The sequence below is a fragment of the Nothoprocta perdicaria genome, unplaced genomic scaffold (genome assembly GCF_003342845.1).
Source record: "Nothoprocta perdicaria isolate Ctin4 unplaced genomic scaffold, notPer1 scaffold_9, whole genome shotgun sequence".
NCBI classification, from domain to species: Eukaryota; Metazoa; Chordata; class Aves; order Tinamiformes; family Tinamidae; genus Nothoprocta; species Nothoprocta perdicaria.
Genome location: NW_020456198.1, coordinates 3,160,639 through 3,177,047, shown reverse-complemented (window position 1 = coordinate 3,177,047; position 16,409 = coordinate 3,160,639). Strand labels below are relative to the sequence as shown.

Below are 16,409 nucleotides of genomic sequence, written 5' to 3'. Positions count from 1 at the left end.
ACCATTTCATTAGCCTGTGTAATATTCAGATTTCTGTTCATTTGCTCTACCTCCCTTTCTCCTCAAACATATCTTATTTCAAGTCTTGGGAGGAGAACAAATGGACTTTTAAAGGGAGATCTTTTTAACAAGTGCATACTATATCAGATCTCTGGTTTAAGTTAAAAAGGAAGAAAACTTGGCTGAAAACTACTCAAACAAGGCTGAGTACGTTGCGGTTCTTACTGACTCTTTTCTCACGCAAAGACTATAATTTGAGCAGGCTCTTGGGATTGTCTCGAGAGAAAAAGCCCACTCCAGACACTTTTGCATTCTGAAACATTTGAAGTGCAGATGGAAAATGAGGTGGCTTAGACATGCCTTTGGATGCTGTGCTACAGACATGATCAAAATTGAAGCATAAGTCATTTATGCAAGATTTCTGGGATGGGTTACAGAGTACTAGTGGTAGGTCAGTCTCTGGGACACTTGGATCATTCTCTCCTGGTTGAGTTCAGCGTTATCAGACAAGGGGCCATCAAAAGAACAGGTCTTCAAAGCAAAAAGCTCTCCCTCTAAGGCCTGTTGAGGCCTTGCACACCAGCATCTTTTGGATCAAAGGCACCTCTGAACTGAGGTTATGTCAGTAGGGAAGAGAAGACCTTCCCCAAAGATAAATCAGATGGTAAAAATGGCTTTGAAATATCTAGCAAGTGTGTCCTATTATAACAGCAGGAGGAGGAGGAGAGAAAAAAAACACTTAGAGCAGCAGCACAAACTGCAGCTAACTGCAATCTCACTGCTGATTAATTCTGCTCAGCCTTGCTGGCACACACACACGTTTTCTAGATGGACATTTTCCTAGATAGTTCTGATTTTATGTGCTTGGCTCAAGGTGTTCATCTGGTGAATGGACACATTTTCAGCTAGTTTGCTCATCCAGACTTCTATATGCAACAACTCTATGCCTATGGAGCTCACCGTGGGTGAGGAATTGCATCAGACTCACCACACACGGCAGTCAGGCATGGTATAGACAAGCTGCAATGGCTCCACGCGCAAGAGATACTTGGCAAGTGATCTGCATCACAGCATCCAGCACAGAAGCAACAAACCCTCTCGATAACATCTCAGAGACCTCCATCCTCATACCAAAAATCAATAGCAATGTTTGCACTGAATGGTGTGGGTAAGATCAGGTCATTGCATAACTGAAGTTGGAAGCTGGTGTTAGTCCTCATCCCACCTTTGGCATTCCACACCACTGTGTTTTTGCTCAAAGTCATTTTTGACTTAGCTAGATTATGGGCAGAGTTAAATTAAATTTTTATTTTGCCCTAGCAAAATCCACAGAACCTCTGTCATTCTGATACTGTTCAAGCCAGTCTCGGAAGAAGTTACACAGAGACAGAACAGCTACAAACCTGTGCCATGTTTTATGACTGGACCATTTTTAGTACCCAGCAACCAAGTACTTTGGTGGATGCCATGTTCAACAAAAGCAGCTGTGCAGCTCTGGTCTAACATGAGTGCACACACGCTGATTTTCCCTGATGCTCTGTGGCATCTACTAAGATACCTTCCTGGGAGCAGGTTTGCTCTGCTTCAGAGCTTTAGCTGTTAGCAGCGGAGGGCTGTTCAATCCTCAGTGTTCATCACAAAAATACATTTTTGCCTAAGGCTTGCGTGGTATGCTCGTGTTGTCTGTTCTTAATCAACGCACAGGTCCCGTCTGTGCTTAAGCTTTGCCAACTTAAGTATAAAATGATGGTTTATTTTACTCAAAGATATTACATAAACTACACCAGGAAAAACACACTGACTATAGCAGCAAATAGTCTCCAGGACCAAGTTATAGATAGAAGTTTTGCCAGCAGAACGATGTTCCTCAAGGATATGATTTTTTTTGTGACATTTCTGTGCCAGCAAAGAATCATGTGAAAGCAGTTATGCCAACACAGAATTTCTTTTGCCAGCATAGAAGTGTTGGACAAAAAAATTAAATTCTTAAATCTTACTGGTTAAACTCTTAACTTTTATTGCTTTCCCGAGAAGAGTTTCTAGCATAGGTTTAAGTGCAATTTGGGTACTAGGGATAGAGTAATATACTGTATTTGAAATCACTCCTATCAGGAAGGCAGGCAAGGCATCTCACAGAGCATTTATTCTGCATGACTCTATGATATTTATAGTGTCCTAACATCACAAAATTTTCTCCTTTGCTTATACAACTAGAGCTTTTCCACAGGAGCTATGCACTGAAGAAACTGTTCCAAACAAATAATGTAAGAATGGAGGAAATTAATTTCTGCATGCTAAACAACCTGTCAGCGAACCACAAAGCAGCTAGTGCCACCATTCCTTTCCCTCCCTGCAATAGGATCGCATTTAGCACACGTCCATTGGGAGCACTGGGAGCATCCAAGCTGGACAGCCCTTGGGCAGCTCTTAAGTATCTCTGGTGTACCACTCAGTCCAAAAGGCAAAGCCCAGTTGGAGCTAAGGGACCACACAGTACAGCAAGAGGGATACTGCAAGCACATCATCAGCAAGATTAAGTGCAGAGAAAGTGTGTGTCTGCTACGGAAAGGAGAAAATTGACTATTATTTTATGGAAAAATATTTGACAGATCCATAACAAAATGACAGGCTGTGCAAGACAATGGCAGGTTTGTGATGCCAGGGTGCTCTGACCCCTGGGCCAAGGAAGGACTGATTCAGTAGCCTGAACTAAAACTGATGTGGAAGAGTCCAAGCAAAAGTTAAGAGCATTTTTATCATAGCAATATTTAGAAAAATGAATATCAGGAAGCTTGGGTTCATACCCTAAGTTAAAACTTCAGGGAGGAGAGATCTTAAGGAGAAGTGGACAAACCAATACTTCTGCTTAGTTTGAAAGTTTGAGAAGATAACAACAACAACAAAAGATCTTCAAGTACATCTAAAGTTGTCAAAAGGGGAAAAAGGATAAGGAAAACAAGATACTGATTAAAATGAATATTTAAAGCAAACAGGACTTGTTATAATAATAATAATAGTAATAAAAGAACAAATTACTGGTCGTATGGTAGTTATGGACTGGAATGAATTTACAGAGAGCTAGGGGTAAGGTTTGTCCAGGGAGATTTTGAAGAACAGGTTGGAGAACATCTGCTCCAGTAGTTGGAAATGGTGCAGATGATTCTGCTGCAGCACTGTGGGATTCCCAAAATGAGCCAGCCTATTGTGGTAAGCCAAACACTGAGCTATCTGGCTTCAAGTGCCAGAGCAATTTCCAAAAAACATCCCCAGACTGTGGAATCACATCACCCAACATGGATTCTTCATCTCCATGCTTAGCACCAGCTTCACTGAGGGAGGACAGAAGAAGGGAGGCAGCTTCCATGCTCTGCTTGGGATTCATCAGGGACACACGAGGATGCAGTGTCTGTGCTTCTGGCCTTGCAAGCTGGCTTGCAAAGTTTGTGTTTCTGCTATTCTCTAGATGCAGGGCAATAAAATTACCATCCACATTCAGATTTATAACTTGGTAAAGGCAAGTCCACTCTCATAAAAACAAGCTCCTTTACGAGACCAGATTTCAGACCTGACTTGCAAGAGCGGAAAACAACATCCCGTGTAATCCTCACAGTTCATACCTCAGCGGGCAGAGCCAGCGGATATTTTCCTGCAGCTCTGCCGCTGCCGTCAGCCTCATCTGCTCCGTGTCCGCAGGTCATCCGTGGGATGCTCCCGTACCACCACGTACTCAGCGCCGACAGCGCGCTGCTATCGCGGCCCTGCCTCCGCGCAGACCCTGCCTAGCAAAGCGCTTTGCCTCCGCCTAGCCCTGTGCAACAGAGCATCTCCTCATCCCGCCTCTCCAGGGGCTCCCTGCTAACATTTTTCCTTCTGCTGTTTTAAGTCTACCTTGCTCAGGGAGCTGGGAAATACAATGGAAAAAGTCCTCACTCCCCGCTCCGCAAAACAAAACAGAAGTATGAAATAGGAGTTTAAGCACCTTCATATTGAACCTATCAGGCTATGGAATGGACAGGGCTCAGAATATGCTGCAGTCCTAGAGGGGAGACCAAGGGGACAACATGGAATATTCCCTTGGGACAGGTTTTAGACTCTGGCACAAACACAGCTGCAAGTTAGAGGGCAGAGACACTCGAGTAACTGGAAAACTAGAAGCCACCATTTCTCTCTGTATTTACTAAACCAATATAATATCTTCACAGCAGCTGGCTGTCATATAAATCCTCTTTAAGGAATAATAGCTATACAGGGGGTCCATTTAAAAAAAAATAAATAACAGCTCCATCAGGGAGGCTTAGGGCTGGCTGTTACCGTGCAAGGCTCCACGGAGGAGCTCTCTGCAAGGCTGGGCAGGGCTCCTCGCTCCAGGGTTTTACCAGGGGTCGCAGCACCACAGAGCTGATCAGCTCCTGGGCCAAAGCGCTAGAGAGCAGCTGGATTTGGGGGGAGAGATTTTCTCCCTCTCAGATCAATGCGACTCACCAGAGAACAGCTAAATCATGTGCCCTCCTCCAGCAGCAAGCTGCTTGCTGCCCTCAGAGCTAGTGTCCTGATGCTAAATACTCAACAGGAGCATGAACAGGACGGCAGCACAGGATGGCATCCAGCAAGGCAGATCCCTGCTGCAGCTCTTTGAAGCACTTGTAATAGGCTGCTCAACCAGCAAAAAAGCTCCAGCAGCTTTTTCTTCCTGCCAGCTCCATCAACTCTAGGTAGGTTTTCATGGCCTTTACAATGCAAAACTTCTGTGAATACATTACAAAAAAAAAAGGAAAATAAACATCAAAAAAAAAAAAGTAAAGAATACACACCAACCTGAAAGGTAGTTGGTTAGTTGCAGCTCCAGGTCCTCCTGAAGGAGTAATGTGGTCATTTGCCTCTCCTTATTCCCAGTGTACCTGCCTTTAATTTAGCCTCTCGCAACAGTGCTTGGCATTATAGCACTAAGCTCTGATACAGCTGGGATGCTGCACTCTGAGGACACCCCTCCGACGTGTCCCCTTTGGTACAGGGGTGCCTTAGTTGAGGGATAAGTTGTCCCGTGAGTAGTGGAGCTGCATCCTACTCTCCCCTGCATTGGGAAACCCCTTAGCAGCCTCGCTCCCCTTTTCCTTGCAGCAGGTCAGGCTGGGACGACTGTGCCAGCTGTGACCTGTGCCCACTGGCTGGCCAGCAGCCCATGCTCGTTTGCTTGTGCTCAAGCCAAATTAAGCAGATAATTGCTGGGCTCTCGCTGTGGTCCTTCCTGTTGTAGCAATCTGGGTCATCCTGCTCTGCCTAAGATCTAAATTCATTAACATGTCTGAGCTCTCATCACTGCTCCTCTGTTTGGGTGGTGTTGGCCAGTGGGTTCAGAAGGTGCTGGGGAGAGGAGGGCAAGGCAGACAATACCAAGCCCTGAATCTTGCTTTTTATCTTCTCCAGCCACAGACGAGCCTCGTTTCCCAGCTGTTGTCAATCTACACACTGCTAACCTTTGCAGCACCATAAGCTGTGCTGGTAGCTGTCTTATCTCTTGGGCAATGCTGCAGGTGGTGACCCCAGCATCCAGTGATTACCAGCTCTCCCAATGACTGGGCCCAAACCCTGTGAGATGGTACTTGAATCTAGTGCATAGCTGTAGGTTCAGATTTATGCTTCACAATCTGCCTTCAAGCATAGTTGGCACAAATAACAGCACACTTGCAGGATTCTGGCTGGCTTTCTCCTGGCGAGATTTGATAAGCTATGTTCATAAAATGTGACCCAGTCTGCACCTGCTGACCTTGGCCCCCAGGCTTGCAACATTTCAAATTAACACAGGCTTGCAGGTCTCCCACTGTCGTTTTCTTCTAAGAATCAATACATCATCCACCCAGCTCCTCTCGATGATCTTCATGTAATCAGCACACAGATTCCTGTTTGCATTTCTCACATATTTGCAGAGAAAGAGCCTGCTGTGTCAAAAAATGGAAAAGATCATCCATGGAAGAGGCAAATGAAAAATAGTTGCCTCTCCATGCAAAAGCTCCATATGTGCAATGGAGGGAAAAAAAAAAAAAAAAAAAAAAAAGCCTGGGTTGCTCACTATGAAGCAACCAACTCTGATTCTTCCCTCTGAAATCTGCATGGCCTCACTCCTCCATGGGGAAACCAGCTCAATGACTATCCTGAAAGAAGGAATCCTAGTGATGAAGCTTAGTCCCAAGGGGAAGATACAGCAAGAACAACCATTTCTGGAGGAAGCTCTTTGCACAAGAACATCATCTATGTGCTTCCAAGTTGCCTCAGCTATCACTGGAAACATCCCCCATGAGGAAAAGCAAAGAAAATGTTACCTTCAAAACCTTTTAAAACAGAACTGTGAAGTTAGCCACCCTATGAGACTTCACTGAGTTTTATTTAGATGGGGAGTTTGATAATTTGATATTATTCTGCTGTGGACATTTTTAAGATAATAAAATGAGCCAGCAAACAGCGGGTAGTCAAATAAAGGGCCCATTTCAAATGCAAGTTCATTTACTAATGTGCTTAAAGATTAACTCCAAGGAGGGCAGTTTGAGATATGCTGAATTCCTCTTTCCCTTTCAAAACCCATCAGATCTTCGCTATGGAGCATTTTGTCGTGCACTTTCACAAATAACGATGTCACCTGCTTGAATGTCCCATCTCTGCTATCAAATGTTCAGATTTGTTTGCAATATGATTGAACTCAATTTTAGTTCCAGCATATATTTATTTAATGCTTAAAGTGTTTGCTGTAGGTAGATATGTTGTTGTAATTCTCTATTTTTACAGCCTACTTAGGTTTTCACCTTGATCATTAGAAACCACACAGCAGAACAGATGGCTAATTGATGCCACGTAATTTAGCTTTATCACAGCATTTTCTCTGCTTCTTTCTTTTTGGGAGGTGCATCTTCCTGCAAGTATCTTTGTACACATGAAATCTACTTTCAAATGTAAATACCACTAGAAAACATGTAATAATTTTGCAGCTGAAAATCCACAACTACATCATCAGGCAATGGCCTTGGAATTAAATGTTTTCCCATAAAGTTCTCACTTGATAAAATGCTACTGAATTTCCATGCTTGGGAAATCTCATCATGCAAGTAGGCAGCCATGAGATTTTTCTGGGTCTGCTTTCCAAGGTTGGCTAATCACACAATTTTAATAGCAATAAATCACTATTTCAGCAAACGGCTGTCTCTTCAGGAGAGATATGCAACTCCCTATCACAAAGGTTTGCATTTATCATGTTTATTAATAGATGTGCTCCACAGCTTTGTCTTGCTTTGCGTACTGCAAACAGTGACTCGGCCACCCTGCTGTGGACACACAAACATTATTAACAGGGCCCTATTCTGCCACATCTAGACAGATTATGGACAAGTGATAAGGAAGTATTTGCATGTGAGCAAGCCCCTCAGAAGCACTTGAGAGGAGATCATATTTTCCTCGCAAATTAGATATGTCATTTTCACTAGAAAAGGTCTAAAATTCAGGAAGTATATCACTATGTGTGCAAGACATAGAAAACATGAGTTATTTGCATTCCTGGAGGTATTTTGTTCCATCAATAACTGGGACATGCCAAGATGCCTACAAAGGTGTGCTTGGAGTCTTGCACTGAAAACATGTGAAAGTGCAGCTATTGATCAATGGAATTAAACAGGGATAGCCTGTGAATATCCTCCAATCTCCCAAAGAACCTCAGGTTTTCATAGCGGACTGTTCATGGCACAACGAAGTGAAACATATCTGTGCTTTGTGGCAACAGGCAAACCTGACCATTCCCCAAATTACACTGTTAACGTGGGACCCCTTGCATGAAGACATCTGGCTCCACGGTTATTTCTATATTGCAGGGGCTGCACTGCAAAAGAGAAACCAGATGATGGTGGTCAGGTCCCAGAAAGACCTATACATGGTTGCTTCCAGTGTCCCTCTCTTTGCAAGCCTGAAAAGAGTGAACAGCAGGAGAAGACCTACAAAATACTAGTAAACAAGGCTTCCCAGGAGGGAGACAGACTCTCCTCCTTTCCCCTCCTACTCTCTCTGCATGAAGGCAAATTTAGCAGTGAGCCAAAACTTACAGCTTTAATTATGAACTTTAGCCCAAGCAGTCGCTCTGTAAATATTCTCACTGGGGAAACACAGATTGGAGCTCCGGTGTATGCAACGAGGTGTACAACTGTGTCTTCAGCTAATTGTATAGAGTCCTGCTCCTTCATTAAGCTGATTTCATGTGAAGGGATTTTATCTTTCTACCTACTGCTGGGGACAGGCAAAAAAAAAAAAGAGGGATGGAAATGTAGTCTCAATCTGTCTTTTTCTTTGCTATCTAATAAAACAACAAAAATTAGCTTTAGCAGCAGAGATGAGCTTCCTTCTAGCTCACACACCTTAATTAAGCATGCTGAGCTCTGGCTGGTAGCAAACCCAAAATGTTTTACACTGTTAAAATCTGTTCATGTTGTTGTTTTGCTTCCCAGTCATGCTAATCCTTACACATAGCAGATCAGGACTTCCAGCAACAGTCCAATGATAACAGTGGGCCACCATAGAGAAAGCTCCTTGCTCATTTCGGAGAGCACATTTCAGGCAGGAAATTAGAGATATTTTTGTAAAATAATGAATCTTATCATTGCCATCTCACCACTTGTGAATCATTTTGCAGAAGTGCACTGCAGACCTCTGCTGCGGTACCCACAGGTCTCTATCACAATAAAATCCATTGGAGATATGCATCTCCAATAAACACTCTAGATGATGCAGATTTGTCATTGAAGGGATAAGCCAGCTCTGAGGCTGTCCCAGTGCCTCCTTGCAGCACTCCATAATTCCAGCCTTAGATGGGGGCTGGAGCAAGTTCACTGCAGACTGTGGTTCTGCAGACAGAGGAGTCAAATTGGGAACTCAAGCCATCTGGAAGCTCTTTATGGCATTGCACATGTAGCTTCTTTAATGAAATACTAAGTTTTCCTCCATGCAAGGGTAAGTCTCATTCTATAAGGGTGTAATGCTGTCAGGAGATTACACTATGATTTTGCAGAATTTAATGGCAGGATGCTTTAATTCCCTTTTGCAAAAGGCTTGAGAGATGTCAAAAGCTCAGGAAAAAGGAAAGAGAAGCTGCTCAGAGACATAAAACCCAGGTAGAGCACCCAGCCTGTCCAGGACAGAGAGCTTCAGAAAAGCCAGTACTGAGGGTCAAACAAACTAGTACCTGAACCAGCCATGCCAGAACACAGTAGGGTCACAGTTTTTGAAACATTTTTCATCACATCTATTATTCATCATGCTCTACAGAAAGGGGACTTGCCATTCTCCATGGAGTCTAGGTTGGCCAAACCAATGTGTATCTGCTCCCCAGCACGGAGGTAGAAAGGAGCATTTTCACTCCATAAAGATGGCATGTTGAGAGGTTTCATTATGTCACAGCTTTGCTAATAGATTGTTCTTGTCATTGGGGTCTAACAAAATGCATTACCCTTCTGGCATTTGCTGTTCAGCAGCAAGTACAAATTTTAACTCCACTAGCTTCATCTGAGGGTCCAGCATGTTGATTTGGTCAGAGGCTAAAAAGCTTAGATTTTCCTCCAGAAAGATTGAATTTGATTTTTTTCCATAAGAAGGCATTTGCAACTGAGCAGTCCTTTTAAACTATACTTCTTTTTTATATGAAAGAACTTAAAATTAGAAAACATTCAATCAAATCAGCATTCCTGAAATCACAGCACAGGAGATAATAAAAGTACCTTCCCGTCTTGTGTGGTCCAAGAAAGGACTTCCAGAACTTTTGAAGTCTTTGTTCTTTGTCTGCTCTGCCCTTGCTCATCCCAAATGTTCTTTTTACTGTTCTTTGGAGACTCTCAGTTTTATGTTTTAATTATTGATTCCACTCAACAGCTAGCTCCTAGCTGGTGTTTGTGGCCTGTCTCACCAAAGTTCAGCAAGAGAGGTGGTATTTTCAACAATATACTTTAAGGCTTATATCACTTCTTTATGCCCATTTTGATGGCAGCTCCATTACACCGAAGATGGCTGCAAATATGGTTCAATCTTGAACTATTCCTGTTTTCTGAAGGTCACACATCCCTGTTCATCTCAGACTATCCTAAATACTCTTAGATTAAAATTCACCTCTATGATGCCACCCTGCAATGGCTGCAGTCAGAAAAGGGCCCATGAGCACTGCTACTACTGACACTGACAGAAAGTTACCTTCAGCCCAACTGATATAGCCACTGTCTTTAACCCATTGGTCCTTGGATCAAAAGCTTTGCAAAATTTTTCTCTCATTTCTCCCAGTGCCTGCTACCAAAATACCTGTCTTCCCTGCAGGCTGAATTTACTGCTGGGACCCTGCTTATTTATGCACTCAATGGTTTTAAATATCAGCACTAATGTATTTGTAAAGAGCTCATATTTGGACATGAGAGTGATCAGCAGACTGTATCTACACTGGTAACTCCACCATACCTAGGAAGAAGCAATCTGCTTTGCAGAGACCAAACTGTATCCGTGCTAACAAATGTCATTTGCTGCTAGTGAGGGTGGAGGTTCAGAGAAACCCAGAGAAACCCCAGAAGGCTCTTAAATTTACTAGTGCACTTATTACCAGCAAAAAATGGGCATTAGAAGAGTCTATGAAAGAGCTCTTAAGATTCTTCAAATAGTCACCTTTACCTCCCCCACAGATAAATACATACATATACCTCCACTCAAATAGTCACCTTTACCTCCCCCACAGATAAATACATACATATACCTCCACTCTCAGCCCCTCTCTGGAGAGCTGGCATGAAAATGAGTACAAATGTTGTACTTCCTTTACTAGGAAAATTATCTGGAAGAAATATTGTATTAACTAGAGTTCACTAATGCACAGCCAAAAGCTGTCATTAAGTGATACATCATGCATTAAAGATAAAGTTATGGACTCTAAAACAGATTTGGTAAAGGAAAATTTAACTTACAATAAATTATCTATGGAAATAACTCACCTAAACAGTGACTTAATTCATTAAGATTGCTGCTATTATAATAAATAGCAGATAAATTCATAATTGTACAGCATTTATCTTGGGTTAATGGCTGGTAGGAAGGTTACTACATCAGCTTTATCCTCTGGTTGCTGTAGATGGGAATATTCTCTGGGCTGGCTTGCAGCCTGGCTTCATCCTGCTGAACAGGTATCGCTGAGCCCTCCTGCAGTGTGACCAACATCAGGACCATACGGTAGCTCAGCATCCACCCAGTGCTCTTATATCCCGCACACAAGGTCAAGGGACAAAAACAGCTTATTTTTGATTGCTCTGGCCAGAATCTATAAGGCAGTGTATAGCTCAATGCTACCTGTTCCTCCTCCTGTGACTGTGGGGAACCCCCCACCTTCCCACCTACTTTCTTCTCAGCAAAATTCAGCAACCTGTGTCCTTTGGCACCTCTTCCACTTTCATCACAGCAGAGCCTGCAATTGAGCCTGGTCTTAGTGGTGCTGGTCCCTTCTGCAGAGTTTACCTGTGAAGAGAAGGCCAAAAAAAGGCTTTTATCTCAGGTTCATGTATATAGCCTAAGGCTTCCAAGTTATCTGTAGAAAACATAGGGTCGATGTGTCCTGTCTCTCACCAGTGCTGGCTATGGGATGGACTGTGCAAAGTTTTGCTTGGATTCTTCCAAAAAAATGTGACCCAAGGGCTTGGGATGGGGGAGAGCTGTGGTCAGCTACCTGGCCCTTGACAGGAGAGCACAAAGCAGCCAGAACAACAGCCGTCTTTCATTCCAGCATCAGGGCTCTTCTGGTTCTATTTAAACTGGAAAGGCAAGAACACTTGGGAAGTGGCCAAAGTTAATGCTGTAGTCACTGACAAGGTAAAACATGCCTTGAAAAGATGCACAGCTCTCCTCTTACAAAGGCCACAGCATCACTTTGTAGCTGAAGCTAAACATTTCCACCAAGCTGCTCTGGAGAGCATGGATTGCTCTTGTTCCTGCCTGCAGATATTCAGGAGAGATTTGCCACCCAACACAAGTGCTTACCTTGCTGCTGGAGATGTGGGGATAGGTTGACCACTCTGCATGGTGTGATTGCCCTCCACACGGCAACCCACAGCAGCAGTTTGCCAAATTCTAGTGATACTGTTCAGATGTATTTCTTCATGAGAAATGGCAGCCTGTAAATAGGCAGAGCAGTTAGCCAATAGTAATAAATAAAATTCCTATAAATTTTCCTATACAATTAGCATAAATAAAAATATTTATAGAAATAAATTCCTTCTTAACCAGAAAATGAGAAAAAAGGTACCCATGAGTGATGAGGCTGTTCTTTTCTCAAAAATATCACCAAGAAAAAAGCCAAACAAGAAGTTTATGGAGACAGATGCACACTCTGAAATTTATTGATATATCAGAGGTTCTTCCATGATGATTTGACAACTTGTATTTAACCCTTAAGTCTGTCAGCCCACATATTATAAAAAGATATAACTCTATACCCACATAATGCTTTATTTCCTCCTACTTTAGCCTCCTGCTCCTAATGAGAATGGAATCTCCTACTTGCTTTGAGATCCAAGGACCTTGAAGATCCAGACTTTGAGTGTTCAGAACTTAAATTTTATGTAAAAATAAAACAAGCGACTCTGAGCTGCCATGTCTGCTCTTATTGACCATACAAAGGCATTTTAGAATTAAGGTTAAGAACAAAACATATCTAGGGATGTTTTTGGCACTGCTTGCTTTCAGTGCATCTATTCATTAGCTCTTTATATGCTCTATTCTGTCACTGAATGAGATCAGTGTTTGCAAAGATGGGACTTACCAGTAAGCAACTCTGCTTCCTCTCTTCTGTGCCTCATTAGTTTTTGCTCTTGGCATGTCAATAAAATGTTATCTCCCAGATAAGTCGATCACACTGTGCTATTGTCTTGACTTGTGCAATAACATTTGGTCTCTTTTTTAATGGGAAATCATGTCAACTAGAAAGGGTACCTTCTAAAGCACAATTAAATTATCTCCTTGGAGGTACTGCGGGGATGTTTGATCTGCAGCAGAGCCTTCCACAGACAGGAACATAGAAGAGGCATGAGGCATCTCAGGATGGAATCAAGTCTTCCGAACATGGGGTTTCAGAGAGGTCCATGGCATGGTAGAAACTTGAACATGTCCTTGGTCCATCCTGGACAGGCAGGTTTGGGATGGGAATATAGCTGAAAGGCACTTGAGGCTTACAATGGTCCATGCACCAGCAGGCAGGAGCTCTGTGCCACTTGTGACACCTGTGCAGGAGGTTGCTGGTCTTGCAGGGCTCTGCCCAAAGCACCACTGAGGTTGTGCAGGGGGCAGCTGGAGTCTCAGTGACATGAAGGACTGGAACCAAATATTGACAGTGCAGGGCTGGAGTGTGCACACTTTGTCCAGGGTATTTGGATCAATATTTCTCAGCAGCTACACAAAGGTGCCAAGGGCCTTAACGAGCATGGGAAGTGTTATTGGCTCCTCTCCTGCAGGCTGCAGGAATCCTAGTTTATTCATCATTGCTCATGCTCAATAGTCACTGCACTAAGCCCAAAGGAGCTACAGCTCCCTCCTCCAGCAGAAGAGGTCTGGATACAGCTCTTCATCACTGCACCAAGCACTTTGTAACGGGCTGTGCCATGCCAGGAGGGCTTGGAGACTGGGACTTGCAGGGTTTCCTCGCTCTCTGCTCTGGGGTGGGCATGGAGGGCTCTCGCTCCTGCTGAAATCCAGGTAATGTCTTCAAATAAAACTCCAAAACACACACTTTGCCTTGAAAAATCTGATGCTCCAAGATGGCTCTAGACCCACTCACATGGGGTGGCTGGGCAAGGTCTCTCCTATATGTCCAGGGGTCACATGCAGCAGAGTGATATAGATCTGGCTTAGAAGAGACCTGTCTCAAAAAAATCATATTTTCAAGCTGAGTTTTGAAAATATGCTGTCATCTGTATGAAGATGTGTCAGCAACCAGCAAAACCCACTTACACTTCCTTGCAGTTCTCTGCTGCTCCCATCCTGGCTCCAGTGCAAGCACACAACACACCAACAGTAGATGCAGGATCTCTTCTGCAAGCCTTGCAGTGATATGTGACTGTCAACATTAATACAGCAGGAGAAGCACCACAACCATCTGCAGCGCTGACAGGAACCAGGCTTGATCCATGAGAGCACTGTATATTTTCAGTAAGGATCTGAAAATCAGCTTAAAGAAAAAAAATTCATTTAATCTCCTTGCCTTTTTACCTGCTCCCCAGAATATGAATTTGGGCTTTGTTCCAGCTTTTATTTTGCTCAGCTCTTGAGCAGATGAAGTGATGGGGATCATCCCTCCAAGGAGGCATTTATGGCTCATGTGCAGGTAGTGCCACTGCTAGCAGAGCTGCAGTGTCAGTGTCCAGTGATCTCTGGAGCTGGTGGAAATGGCTCATCTCTTCCCTAGCAGAAGTGTCTTATATTCTCCACTGGGGAAATAAAAAAGGAGAATAACTGCATAAATTACCAGTGGAAACAATTTCTTCCCTGACAGTTCTCCCTGTCTCCTCTGCTCCTGGAGGAACAATATATACCAATTCTAATCAGGCTTGTCTGCTCGTGTCAGGAATTTCAACCAGATCAGGGATCAGAGAGGCTCCCTGATTTCAAACAGCCAGAAAATCTCCTGTCTGGCAGATTGTTCCCTGGTGGCACAGGCCCTTTACCCTCATTGATCAGAGGGAAAAGTTACTCATAGGCTTTATCTCATTACCTTGGCCTTCATTTTCATGAGTAATGTGGCCAAGGCTGCCTCCCACTGAGCACCCAGCTTACATTTTAACAAGTCTGGTTTTTCAGGTGGGAGGTGCTTGGTCCTGCCTGAAAATCAAACTGCTTTCCCCATGCTCAAGCAGGGCTCCCCACTCGCTCATGCAAAGCTGAGCACAACCATCTTCAGCATCACAGAGACCAAAGCTACAACAGAGGTTTGCAGTGCATTTTCAGTGCAGGAAAATAGGATCATGAAGGTTTCCTTTACAGATCTCCTATTCTAATCCAGAGGGAAACTTTTCACTTTTTCCTGCAAGTTAAGGGATTCCAGGAGCTTGCAGAATATCTTAAATATTACAAGCTCTGCAGAGTCAATGACTGTTATGTGTTTTAGCACCTGCAAAAATCACTCCCATCAGCAACTTGCCAAAGCAACAGAGTAGATAAACCTGATATTTTTGCATCTACTTAGTATGTGCTGTTAGGGAAACCAGCTGAGTCTTTCTAAAAGGTTCATGTTTCTTTGCAGAAAAAAAAACAGATGACAAAATCCTTTTCCTTGTAGATTAAAAAGCAAGCTAAGACACATCACTTCTCTCCTGCATAAAACATTCAATAGGGCCCAAGCTCATTTACTTTCCACAATTTTGGTATAAATCTCCATGCAACAAGTGCAGCTTGGAAAAATTCAACCAACCAATTAGAATACAGTAGTTGTGCTGTACTGTCCCCACCTCTGCACACCAGAGTGCATGGCAGAGTGTATCAAAAGCCATGATTTCTCTGAACAAACTCCAGCCTTGTCTCAAGTGAGGTGGAAGCAAGTGATCCCTCCGCCTCAGGTTGATGCAAAGCTGTCTTCCTTGGCATTGACATCCTAGAAGAGGCTTTGGGAGCCACATACCTTGAGACAGGAGAAAGGGGAAAAAATGGAAAAGAGACAAAGCTAATATGGAGTTGTTAGGGAAAAGTGTTGTCTGAGGTAAGAGGCTGGAGGGTGACTCAACCAGTTGGAGATGCAGTCACACATCAGGTGAGAATTCAGAATTCCACTTCCTTTTTCTGCTTGGGCACCACCTGCCGGCATGCAATTCAATTAGCACCAGCAGCCAGATATTAAACTCTGCAGTCACTGAGAATACACCAGGTTTTTCCAGATTAAGGCAGAGAAGACTTACCTTTTTTAATCACCTTGGGAATACCTTGTACCAGTGCTTAGTCACTATAAATGTATCCCTTTGTGCACCTCATGTTCTTGAGATTGTTGCAGAGAGCTCTTAGGAAGAACATTTTTCTCTGCCTTTCTGGCTGCTGACAGCAGGCAAGAAGAGTTGGCAGGGGCTGGAGTCCTCTGGCACGAGCATGAAGGCTCCTCGACAAATGCAACCACTACCTTTTCATCCTGGTAGCTAAATGCATCGGTACAGAACTGAGGTGGTCACTGGACCAGCTCTGCATCCTGCTGATAGCTGGTGAGGGCACCTTGCATTGAGAGGAGGACAAAAACTTCATCCCTCTGGTACTAATTTTGGGGCTATTGTAGAATCTATAACTGGAGTTTGAGGGAATCAACATTCCCACTGTAAGGCAGCTTATACCAAGGACACATGCTACAAGGTGCACACATTTCCTTGGAAGCAGTTGTCACCTACCTGCAT

The 16,409-nt window shown here is 43.6% G+C and overlaps 1 long non-coding RNA gene across 1 annotated transcript; it reads right to left on the bottom strand.

Annotated features, from left to right (window-relative positions):
* Positions 1 to 8,956: 8,956 nt before the first annotated feature.
* LOC112958589 lies at positions 8,957 to 13,282 on the bottom strand. Its single transcript, XR_003251452.1, has 4 exons — positions 12,809 to 13,282; positions 12,028 to 12,161; positions 11,717 to 11,801; positions 8,957 to 11,508 (listed from the first exon to the last, which is right to left on the bottom strand). It is a non-coding gene; the product is annotated as an uncharacterized LOC112958589 (long non-coding RNA).
* Positions 13,283 to 16,409: the final 3,127 nt, after the last annotated feature.